The 12176-nt window shown below is 36.5% G+C and overlaps 1 protein-coding gene and 1 long non-coding RNA gene across 3 annotated transcripts in view; one reads left to right on the top strand and one right to left on the bottom strand.

Moving 5' to 3' along the window:
• Positions 1-12176, top strand: part of PRKN (parkin RBR E3 ubiquitin protein ligase) — a 675810-nt gene that overhangs the window by 417024 nt on the left and 246610 nt on the right. The gene's annotated exons all lie outside the window — the stretch shown is intronic.
• On the bottom strand, positions 6596-12172 carry LOC135297374 (uncharacterized). Its single transcript, XR_010359386.1, has 3 exons — positions 11963-12172; positions 11361-11430; positions 6596-11167 (listed from the first exon to the last, which is right to left on the bottom strand). It is a non-coding gene; the product is annotated as an uncharacterized LOC135297374 (long non-coding RNA).

The following is a 12176-nucleotide window of genomic DNA, read 5'->3' as shown; positions in this document are numbered from 1 at the left end:
AAAATTTTGATGAATGAAAGGTCTGCACGCAATAATAATATTCTTATTCTGGCCCATGGGGAATCCTTTTTCACATTAAAAAAGCCATTATATCACCTAGTGTCATTTGGTAGCCTTGTTTCCTTCCCTTTTTATAAGCATGGAAATTATTAAGTATAATTATCTGTTGCTTATAGAAACTTGCCACCATATGATAACAGAGTAGTCTTATTTGGAAATAATTCTAGATTCTTTAAAATAGAAAATATTTGTGCTTAATCAGAGGGTAAGTTTTAATATGCTCCTACAAATTAATGATCAGGTTGCTTGCAATTAGCTTTTTTGCTTTGATGCCTAATAAATTTGGGCTAGTTAGAAATTTTTATGTTTCATTTTCCCATTTTAAAACCAATGTAGCCTCGTTATTTCAGTGAAACTAGTTGGACAATAGGATTTGCCAGAACAATTTAATATCACTCTATTTACTGCATGTTTTAAAAAACATGAACATATAAATATCTGTAAGAAAACTAACACTGAAGTTTGTAGACTATGGTGATTCTGTTGAGCACAGCTGCACAGAATCAGGGACACCTTCTAAGGAAGGACTTTCCTAATACACCATTCAGTCTGATTCATAGCCAAGGCAGGAATAAAAGGACACAACAGTTAGTTGAGAATGACAATGAAATGTATATTTTACTTAGACATTGTTTAAATAAGGGTGAATTAAATTCTTACAAGACTTTCCCATTTCTGAAACACCTGTGGAAGTGAAAGTTGACAGACCCTTGTTCGTCATGTCCTTCACTAAAAATTTAATTTTGAATATTCACACTTTTCCTGTTAATACCTTTGTGTGCCTTGTTCACTGCAAATGCTCATGGATAAATTTTAATAGTAAATAATAAGCTGTAATACAACAACATTCCTAAGATTATATAATGTGTGGAATGTTAAGCTTCAAGTGCCTTGAGCAGGCCTAGAATGAAGATGCATCCTATCATCTATTTATTTGTAACAGAGATCAGAATGTTAGGAAACAGTCATATTTGAAACTGAGACCATCTATCAGCATCCCAGTGGGTGACTGTGAGCACACTATCTGCCTGTCAGTCAGTACCTGTTTTCTTCTCTTCTCTGTTACCCTTTGCCCTAGATGTCTCTTTTTAAACCTCATAAAAAATGAGGTACTGCTATAAAAGCAATGACCTGGCAAAGTGTGCAGTTCTTGCCACTTGGTGCACACCTCAGCTACTCCACCTTCAGCTTTGTGGCTAATACTGCATGAGATACCAGTGCTTCAAGAATGCTTTTACTGTTAGGCTTTTAGAGAAATAACCAAAATGACAGAGTTTTACGGTATTAATACCAAACCAGCAATCTGAATAAGTTCTCACTCCCATTTAAGATATTTGGTTGTGACTGTGAATTCATATCTATAAAACGTATGTGTGTAGCTATGTGTAAAACGTAAATAGCTGAAGGTGTTAACCAGACAAATGACACAACTGGGAAGTACAGTGACAAAGGTCTGCCCATTAAAATTCTCCTACTTAGTTCTGATTTCTTCCTTTGTTTCTTTGCTTTATTTTTCCCCAATAATATGCCTGTCTTGATTCTACATTATTTCTTTTCATGATGTATTTATTTATTGGTTTCTGGGAAGTAAAATATAATTTCTATTCTGTCCCTCACCACCATTCCCTTTGTTGTCTGCCCATCTCTGTTGACTTATTTGCTGTTCCCTAAATATTGCTGGCACACCCTCTGATTCTTTTCTACATTTTTCTCTTGCTCTTCATTTCTCCTTTTGTCTTTCTTTTCTCTCCCTCACCTTGTCATGCCTTTCTATCTCCTGCTCTCTTTTATTCTGATTGAGATTCCAGTCACTCTTGATGTCTTCTGTAAGGACCACAAAGCAGTGAGGCCTCTGGGCAGATGAAAGCAAAAGGAAAACTGACTCTGGAGGTGGAGTAATGAAAAGGGGTCGCTTCTGAGGGTCAGTTTTTTGTCTGTGATCACTAGAAAAAGGCATTTGGTATTGTTCCTCGGCTGCATAGGAGAACCAGCCAAGGCTTATTCCCTGACCTTTTCCTTTCCCACCTGGCCAGCAGGGATATTCGCATCCATGTGTTGAATGCCTGGCACTGTGGCTTGTGTGTCCCCTGGAGAGAGGCAGTGGGAGTAGTTAGAAGTGAAGGCTGGTCTGCTCTCATAGCCTGGCCCAAGAGAGCTGCTTGGGAAGGAGAGCCTTGTGTCAATTGGAGGGCAGGGCTTTAATAATCAAAGGTTTGATTATTAAAACCATATTCTGTTCATTATCCTTACCAGGTAGAACACAGCTAGTGAGAACCTGGGGCTTTTTTTCTCTCTTTTTTTCTCCGTAGCCTTGCAAACACATAAGCACACATTAGGCACAGCCTTCAGCAGAAATTCTGGCCAGCTAAAACATGAATTAAACTATAAAAAAGTTATTTTGTTTGTCTTCTGTTGTGTTTGGAAAATGACAGAGTACAATGCCAGGTGCAAAGGAAGCTCAGCTTGTCAGTTAAATGACAATAAAAATCCGGCCTGTTGAAGCCAGATTTTGCTTTTCATGATCCATGTGCTCAAGTAATATCAGCTGTTGATATCACTGCTGGAGGAAGGCTGGAAGTTATGGAGGCGTTTTGGTAATAACTGCTAGCAGGGAGGCAGTATTTACCAGGAGTCTGCAAAGAGACTCTCAGGTAAATAATAAGCATTTTAGAAAAACAACCTAATTATGTATTTAATTGCTTGGAGCCCTTCCATTCACTTGGGAAAATAATGTGCATTTTGTAAATCTGCCTAATTATTTATTTGAGAAGGAAGTAATTCTAGTCTCTGGGGTATGGAGTGTGATTTTTTTTTATTTTTTGTTCAGATCTGATATGCTTGAGAATGTATGTAAAAAAAATTGACACCCCACCATCTCAAAATACCAAACCAAGACAGTGCAAAAATGTTATTAATGCAATGGGGTGGGGTAATTTTAACTTTTGTATCCAGTGCTCTGGTATTCCTACAAAGGCTTCAAACTTTATTCTGCTTCAGAACAGCCATCTTCTTAGTATTCTCGATAGAACGATGAGCAGTAAAGTGCAAGCAGCCATATTTCTATGTGGCATACTGTCTGAATAGGGAGTTTTGAGGCCACTAATGAATCAAGCTAAATCTAGTCAGCAGTTATTAAAAGCTAGAGCACATTTCAGGTCTGAAATTCCATAGCATCTTTGCAGTGGACGTGATGGTTTTCTCTTATGATGGTATGAATAATGAATTGCATACTTTGGCCATAACTAGTTACTAGCAAGAGAACTGAATGTCTAATATATGTCAGAATTAAAATAAGTAATTTTGTTCAGTGTGCATGCCAGTCCATAGGGAGTTATTATTCTGCTAGAATTCATTCTTCCCACTCTCAATTTGTGCCTTTTACTCTGGGTTTTTCCTTAATCAAGAATTTATAGACTAGTTTCCATAGACTATCATTAACAATGTCCTGCATTTACTTGGTGTGACTCTGTATTTACTGTGCATTTTTAAGTGTTATGGAAGTCCACTTGAGAAATTAGTTTTTATTTTTCTAAAATTTTAGAAATCATTTTTGGCAGAGAATACATCAAGGCAGAAGTATTTACAAATCATATATTTACCCTACTTAATGATAAGTAAAATTTTCATAATAAAAAATATAGCCAAGAGGAATTAGCTGAAGAATCAATTTCTTGACTTTGCATTTTCTTACAAAGCAAATATCCTGCTAAATATTTTTAAATATTTAGAATATTTTCTTTATCAAAACAAATGAAAAATATTGTTCAGTAAAAAAAAAAAACTTAGTGTGTTGATTTGGTCATGGCCTCTGTATCTGCTCCTGACTTCATCAGGATTTATGGGGATGTTACATTAAACCCTTTTCCCATCACAGAAACATCAAAAGCTCAGGACAGAACAGTCACATTATGCCTATAATTGAACACTTCCTCTAAAGGGCCAAAGATCTTCTCCTGAGTTTGATGTCTTCCACAATAAATAAAAAATTCTAACAGAGAGTTCTTAACATCATTCTGTACCCATTTATGTGTTTCATTCCAGGGTAACTTCCAACTCACACATCTTTTACTAATTTCTCTTATTGCAGGTAACCTGTAGCTCACTCCTTTGTTTGCCTCTTTTCATAAAATTCTGGTGTTTCTGTTTATTATATTAGGTCCTTCACCAATGAAAGGAATATTGCTCTGGTGCACAGGAACATGCATAATTAGCCCATGCTTAACCTGGTTGGTTCATATTGAAATGCTTATGTTTATGCATGGACCTGAATACTTTTCTGGATAAAGAAATTTTCATATATCAACCTCATTGCTGGATAGCATCAGTGTCATCAAGATGGACTGATTCAGTGAACTGGTTTATTATTTCTAAAAAAAACAATTTTCCTTATATTTTTGCATCATATATGGAAATACATCCAAACCTGAAAAACACTTTATTTCAAAACACATTGTATTCAAAAGTAATTTCAACCCCTCATGCATTGTATGACTATCCAAATGCGCAGAAAGCATAATAGTGAATTTTATGAACTGCATGAAGCTCATGAAAGTGTTTTCCCTCTTTCTTTACACTGCTTTTGTACTAAGTCCCAGTTAAGCAGCACTCTGTAATAGATTTGACATATAAAACCCTTTCAAGAAAAGAACCTCCAGTTCATGTATTATTCTAATTTTGTTTACACAATAGTAGGCATTTATAGCATTTGTAGAACTAAATATATAACACAGTGGATTGATGTTTCACTCTCTGATTAAAGACTGAAGCAGTGCAACATTGGGATTTAGTGGAGATAGCAAGGTCCAACCTTAGAGCAAGTGGAAGATGGTTTAACTTGTGCTTTTGTTTTAGCCTTACTGGAGTCTGGACGTAAACTAAAAGTTGGTAAGGGAAAAGTATTCCTTTAGAATGGGATACCTCTGTGCTGGGCTTGTCCTCTAGGAGCCAAACGAGTTGTGTAAGTCATGTCACCCAACAGACAGACCATGACAATGAAATTCAGGGTAGCCTTTGCTCCTGTTGCACTGGGAGAGTTTCCTAACTTCAGCATCATCCTCATGTGCTATGGGTGTGTTAAGGCCACTTTATGTATCTCTCACAAAACAGCCAAAAGCAGTTGATAATTGGTTTGTACATCTAGAGAGGAAAGCAGGATAATTTAAATTATATTACTTGGTATAGAAAGAGATTTATATTACAGTTTTGGTATTCCAGAAATCAGGACTGGTGTGTGACCAAGATTTTTCTCAGAGATAATTACTGCTTTGCATGGTAATTAAAAGTACCATATAATCCATATTATCTCATAGGTTAAATATTTTAAAGTAACATTAAGTTGCAGCCGAGAGAGCTTGTTGGTACTAGAAATCTCTGTAGTCCTTTTAGAGCAATGTTCTGAAGTATAACTTATTATCCTACAATTACCTGAGTTGCATGTTTTTTAAAATGGGAATGTGATGAATGGTTCCCAGTGAAACTAATGTGGGTTTGGGGTAGATTTTAGTTTTTGAAAATAAAAACTAAAATACTCATGGTTTAAAATCCTTCTTCCCCAGGGTTTAAAAACGTAGTAATTTGAATCTTGAAATTGAAAAGTATCCTGGATGGAGAAAACTGTTTGGTTTTAATTTAAAAATGGAAATTCTGTACAATCAATTCTTCCCAGTAACAGAATTCTCCCAAATTCAAAATGTTGGGGGTTGTATGTAGGAAGCTTCCTGGCCATTTCAATAGACACCAGAAAACAAAGGACACTTCTTAGCTAAATTTCTTACTTTAGCTACTACTGGAAAATGTGGATTTATGCCAACAATAAACACAAAATGAGATTAAATTCTAGTCCTCAGAATTCAAAAGCACAGAAGAGTCTTCTTATGAATGACAATTCAGTATTTTGGAGAGGTTTTAAATATAAAATGTTCTCTAGACCATATGCTGTAATATATCCAAGGAACCTGAAAATATAGTCCTCTGTCTTTTCTAGTTTCTCACAGTTCTGGTATGATGACGTTCTTTTTCAATTCACTCTCTGCTCTATTTTGAGAGGCACTTTTCCATCTGAAATTAAGGCATAGTACTAACAATATGACACATGCAGTATGGTACTGTTTGCAGCCAGAAAATGGTTGCTAATCCACCAGAAAAATTTGGAAGAGATAACACTGAAATCTTGGCTTGCTTCAGCCTCCCACTTACAAACTGCTGATCTGGCAACATGTAGACGTAGACTTACACCCAGAAATTTGGCAAATCAAAGCAAAATGCAATGCAATGATTTGTACCTGCAAAGAGTGATCCTGACTTAACTTGCTTTGAGTACTTATACAAGTAACTAAGATTACTCTAGATATACATTTTTGATCCTTGTCTATCAAGTTTGATATGTGTGCAGATATCTGTATTTTGCTTTCACTTAATATCATCTTAACTTCATTGCAACAAATATTTTATATTGGGAGGATATTGCATCAAATGCACAAGTTCATCTTTGTTTAGATTTGCATTATTTTTTAATATATTTTTCATTAAGGGACATATATTATTTAGCTTTATCAGATAAATGTGATTATATTGACTAAATATTTTTCTGACCTTTTTTCCCAGTATAAATCAGTGAACTTTTCTGAATTTTTCAATCTGCTAGTGAATGACTTTACATGGTAGTTCAAATCTAGCCACCCTACTGATACTGAATATCTATATATAATACAATTATCACAGCTGAAAGTAAAGTATTATTATGATCAAACTGATTGCTTTTTAAGAGTGAATTATTACCGTAGTTGTTCATGTTTAAACACATATTATTGAAATAAAATTCTCTTAAATGCATGCTGTATATTCTTAATTTCTGTAACTTAAGGCTTTCCCCTTATTTTAGAAGTCCTCTATTTCCTCTAAGAAGCTGGAGAAAAGTAACTTTGGGTATTAGGCTTAGAATGGTTTTTTCCTGGTCCATGGAGAAATGACATTTTCCAGGTTATTTGAGACAATCGTCATTCAGAAACTGCCCTTCTCTAGCAGTCTTAACTCTTTTTTTTTTTTTCAAAGCCAGAATTGCAAAAATGTATTGCCAAAGCACTTGTTTACATTTCCATGTGTACAAAATAAAACTCTGGCTTTTTTGTGTTATTTATAAGAGGTAATGATAGCCTCTATGTGGGAGGGCAAATTTAAAGTCAGCTCATGCAGTAAGCTTCCTGTGGGGCTGCTCCCAAATACCACTGTGTGCAGTTCCCCTGTGTGCCTGCTTAGCCAGTCTGACTCCTGGAAAAGTCACTTATTGTGTTTGTGTGTCACTTCGTGTAAAGTACAATGTGTTCATGTGATTGTTTACAAGTTGTGGGTATCTGTAGCCACTTTAATCAAATCCCTGCTCTTATCCCAAAGTGGAGTGAATTTACATCCCAGACCTCTAAAGAATATCAAGTTTTGCCACTTTTTAGAACAACTTGGAAGGGAAACTTTTTTAAAAATTTTTCTCATTTTGTCTTCTCAGAATGTGCACAAGCAGTGTTAAAAGTTAGATTTGTTGAAGAGCAGGTCTGGGCACAGTTCAGCGCTGGTGCTGATTAGAGATATCTTGCAAATCTAAGGAATGAAAATGGAAACTTTATGCTGTAAGGGAAGAATCCTTGACTTCTATTGGCACACACTTTTAGCTCACAGCAGACTTTAAGCTTATGATACTTTTTATATGTTGGAAATATTCTTTGCATAATTTGAAAGGGTTTAAAAAAATATTATACTACTCCTCTCCCTCAGGGCCCTCTACAGTTGGAATCTTAGTACTAAAGGAGCCTGTTTCTACAGGCAGATGGATATGAAAAATAATGCTAATAAAATTTGTAAAACTCTTTTTAACATTTTTATAGGAATATATTTGTAAAATATATATAGAATACAGGATGAATGATGCCATTTTATGGCTAAATATTACTCAGGATGGCTTGCATATCTCCCTGATGGTTTTACCACTGTTTATTCTATCCATTACAAATTCATGATATGTATTTTATATAAACATAAATATTTGTATATGTGAGGGACTAGTATGCATATATTTTCAAACAGAATACATATGTGTACATACTCACACATGCCCATAATTATATACAGAAAAGTATAGCTTTTGGGCGAAAAGTCAAGAAATCTCAGAAACTGTCATACTGTTTTTACTATTTTGTTTAATGAAGTAATACTTTCCTTTAAAGTGTTTCTTCACAACTTCCAGTGAAGTAATTTGGATATGATTTTTTATGTTGTGTTCGAAGAGCTGAACCACTGACTATTAAGAAACTATAAACTTTTAAAATCATAATGTTAAGCATGCCTACGCTGCAAGGGGTCAGTTGTGGTAAGAGTTTCTGCCTCTATTTTTAAAAAGTTTTTTATGTCATATTCTTACATTCTTTCCACTCCTGAAATATTCTGTTCTTTTCTTCCTGTTGTTTTGTTTTAACTCATTACATATTTTATTTTTAAAAAAGAAACAAACAAGGAAACAAACAAATTTAAAGAAACTCAAACCCAAACCCTTGTCTTATTACCATACTGTGGAAGAGGAATGAAGGTGAGAATAAATATTAAGATAAATAAGCAAACATAGAGGAATGATGGAAGTGGACTCCAACCAGTAGAAAGAGCTGTAGAAGTCAAAAATAGACTGTTGGCTGCATGACAAAGACATGGAATTGGCAGTGTCTCCTTCTTCCATACTCTTCAGAGGGTCACAGCCATGTGATTGAGTGTGATTACCTCACTCTGGGGAAAGTTTTAGTCTAGCTGATACTTTGATTCTCCACTTTTTGGTCTTTCTAGTTAAGACTGGAGAGATATTCAAGCCAATGTGTGTTCTCTGGAAAAATGAAAGGGGCTTTCAGACAGCTGTTGTTTTCCTGTGATTGCCTCTTCCCTTTGGCTGTTTTCTCAAGCCACCCCTTTAGCTTCACCCCATAGCTGCCAGTTTTTTGCACACCCTATTAATTCACTTTTTCTTCTGGAATGCTTGGCCATTCACTTTTCTTCTTTTTATCTTATATCTTCTTAATGACACTTCTGCCATGCCCTTAAACTACATTTAAGGAATAAATTATATTTGACACTAGTGCTCATAGCTTCTTCACACGTGTGTGTGCTTTACTTACAAGCTATGGAGTTAACATAAAGCAAGGATTTTTTCAGTCTAGCTCAAGGGGAGGTTTATTGGTCCTTACTATTGTAAGCTTGAATCTCCATAAGAAATTTAAAAGGCAGTTAAAGGAAATCCTAAAAGCGGGGGGGAAAAAGATGCAATTTATATGACTATGCAAAACATTTTAAAAGACAGAAATTTGGGGAGAAAAATATGTACTTATGCAAAAGGAGATGAATCAAACAATGCATAGACTTAAAGATGACTGGATGAGTCACTAAACATCTGTGAAAAACAGAAGCAAAACTGCAATACCATTAGATATTGTGGGAATTACATTGAGATAAATATAAGCACAAGAAAAAGTTGGTAGAAAATTATTCTGTCATCTAAGTTTGCTGGCTAGTGAGAATCTATATGCCTATTAAGCTCTGAGTGGTTAGCATCTTGGAAACCCTGCTGAAGGACACGACGACATCGCAGTTATTAGAAGTGAAATGGGACACGATAGCTCTATTAGAACCCCCATTTCTAATAGTCCTTTCCTGCTCTCTGAAGCGGTCAGCATGGCATCTGTCTATTTCTTCACTGTAAATGCGTGAATATTCTCTGCAAATAGTGCAATCAACTCCATTACTGATAATGCTTGTAAAATCCTTGGTGGCCGGGAAAGGACTTTTGTTACCTTGGATGTCTGTTCTAGGGGAAAATAACACACATATGTAACAGATCCTGATGTATATGGTGCTACGGTGCCCAGAATTGAGCTAAGGCTTACAACATGTTTTATGACTCTTAAATATAGTTTCATAAGCAGAGAAAGCTGTTAGAAATTTGGATGTCTGGCTTACTTGTGAAGTAGGACACCTCTAAAGAGGGGTCTATCTGGGAGAAAGAACATTAGTGATAGACAGAAGCATCAATGAGATATATAGTCCTGAAAGTGTTGTCCATTGGGAAAGACATACTGATTTTAAAAAATGCTGTCAAGAGTGATTCTGGCATATTTTGGGTTCTATATGCCCATGTGTTTCAGGTCAAGAGCATAGATCACTAATGAAATATTAGTTAAATGTACTTCTGGTTTCTTCTGCAAACACTTCAAAACTTGCATTTACACATTAGATGTAATATCAGACCTACAGACTGAACAGCATAAACTGAAAATTGATTTAATTCTCTTACTTTACTTCTTGCTTCTGTCTGATCACTCTATAGGATTATGGTGCACTTCGACAAATTGTACCTTACCTGGCTTTTTTAATATACTTTATAGTCAGAGTTACTTAGTGGAAAACTCAAAGGCATGTGTGCTCATATATCCAGCACTGAGCAGATCATCTTACAAGTCATTCCATCACGCCAATGTACAACATCCTGGAGTCCCTTGGTCTCACTACTTGGCATCCTTTCTGTGTACATACAGATCTTGCCAATTCAGCTTGCTCTGTTCCAGTATTTCCTCTCAAGTTTACTGGAATATTTAAATGGCAGGTGTTCTTTCAATTCTTCAATTTTCACATCTAATTGTTCCCCTCATTTTCTCTCTCCCACTCTTCTGTGTTTTTACTGTTAACTTTAAGTCAGCTGAGATCTCCTGATGTCCTCGGTGCAGGGACACTCTTTCCACTCTTTAATTCCCTCCCATGTAACTCTCTTTATCTTTATGCTCTGTGCCTCATTTTATTCTTACTGGGTCATTTCCTTTCCATTCCTGATTGAACTTCACCAATTTTCTTTTCTCTCTTCAAGACTCTCACTGTTTTATTGCTTTGGCAGTATGAAGTGCCTAATTTGCTTTCCATCCACTTTAACTCTGTTGGCCAGCTTTACATTTTACTCTGTTCTTTGGTCTTGTTATGCTTCTTCCCTGCTTTTATCGTGTACCACCTCCACTCTTATTAGAATCTCCGAATAAGCAAACAGTTGGCAGTCAGCTTTGTCAGCGCTGAAGTCCTTTGAATGAGTCAGAACCTATGGAGTGAATGAAATGCAGCCCAGTTTAATATGGTCAAGCTGTCCTTTTCATAAGTGCATGGGTCCCAATCATATTTCCTGATGTCACCATTTCAGGGGCCTTGTGGGACATTAAAGTTCCCTACATTTCAGGATTTGGGTTGGATTTTCTTTGGAAGGGAATAAGTGGGGTGCAGTAAGGGAGTCTTACCTTCATTTTGTTTTCTCTGTATTCTTTTAATTCCCATTCTTATATTTCATTATTCTCTCTCTAATGCCTTCTTAAAATAAAAAAAAAATTATCACCTCTGAGGCAAGAACAGGGAAGTCCTGCTTATCAAACTTAATTTCCTTTTCTGACAAGGTATCCCACCTAGCTGATCAAGGGAAGCCAGTTGATGTAATCTTTTTTGGATTTTAGAAAAGCTTTTGATACTGTCTCTCCACAGGATTTTTCTGGACACAATGTCCTGCACATAGCTGGATAAACACATGATGGGATGGGTGAGAACCTGGCTCTCAGGTCCGGCACAAAGGATTACAGTGAATGAGGTGACATCAGACTGGGGCCCTGTCACTAGAGGGGTACTACTGGGCTCCATTCTTGGCCCTGTGCTCTTCAACATCTTCATAAATTACTTGGATGCAGGAAAGGAAGGGATACAGAGCAAGTTCATAGAGGATACAAAACTGGGAGGAGCTGTTGAGTCCCTTGAGGGCAGAGAGAACCTGCAGACAGACCTCAACAAGTCAGAGAGCTGGGCAAGCACCAACTGTATGGAGTTCAATAAGGGAAAGTGTCAGATTCTGTACCTGGGATGGGACAACCCTGGATGTATGGACAGGCTGGGCAATGAGATGCTGGAGAGCAGTGCCACAGAAAGTGACCTGGGGTCCTGGTTAGTGCCAAGTTGAAGATGAGACTGAGGGGAGACCTCACTGCAGTTACAGCTTCCTCATGAGAGGAAGAGGAGGGACAGGCACTGATCTCTTCTCAGTGACATCATTGTAGGGAATGGACTGAAGT

This window comes from Passer domesticus, chromosome 3 (genome assembly GCF_036417665.1).
Source record: "Passer domesticus isolate bPasDom1 chromosome 3, bPasDom1.hap1, whole genome shotgun sequence".
NCBI classification, from domain to species: Eukaryota; Metazoa; Chordata; class Aves; order Passeriformes; family Passeridae; genus Passer; species Passer domesticus.
Note: the sequence above shows the minus strand (reverse complement) of the source record. Positions and strands in the feature narration are given on the sequence as shown.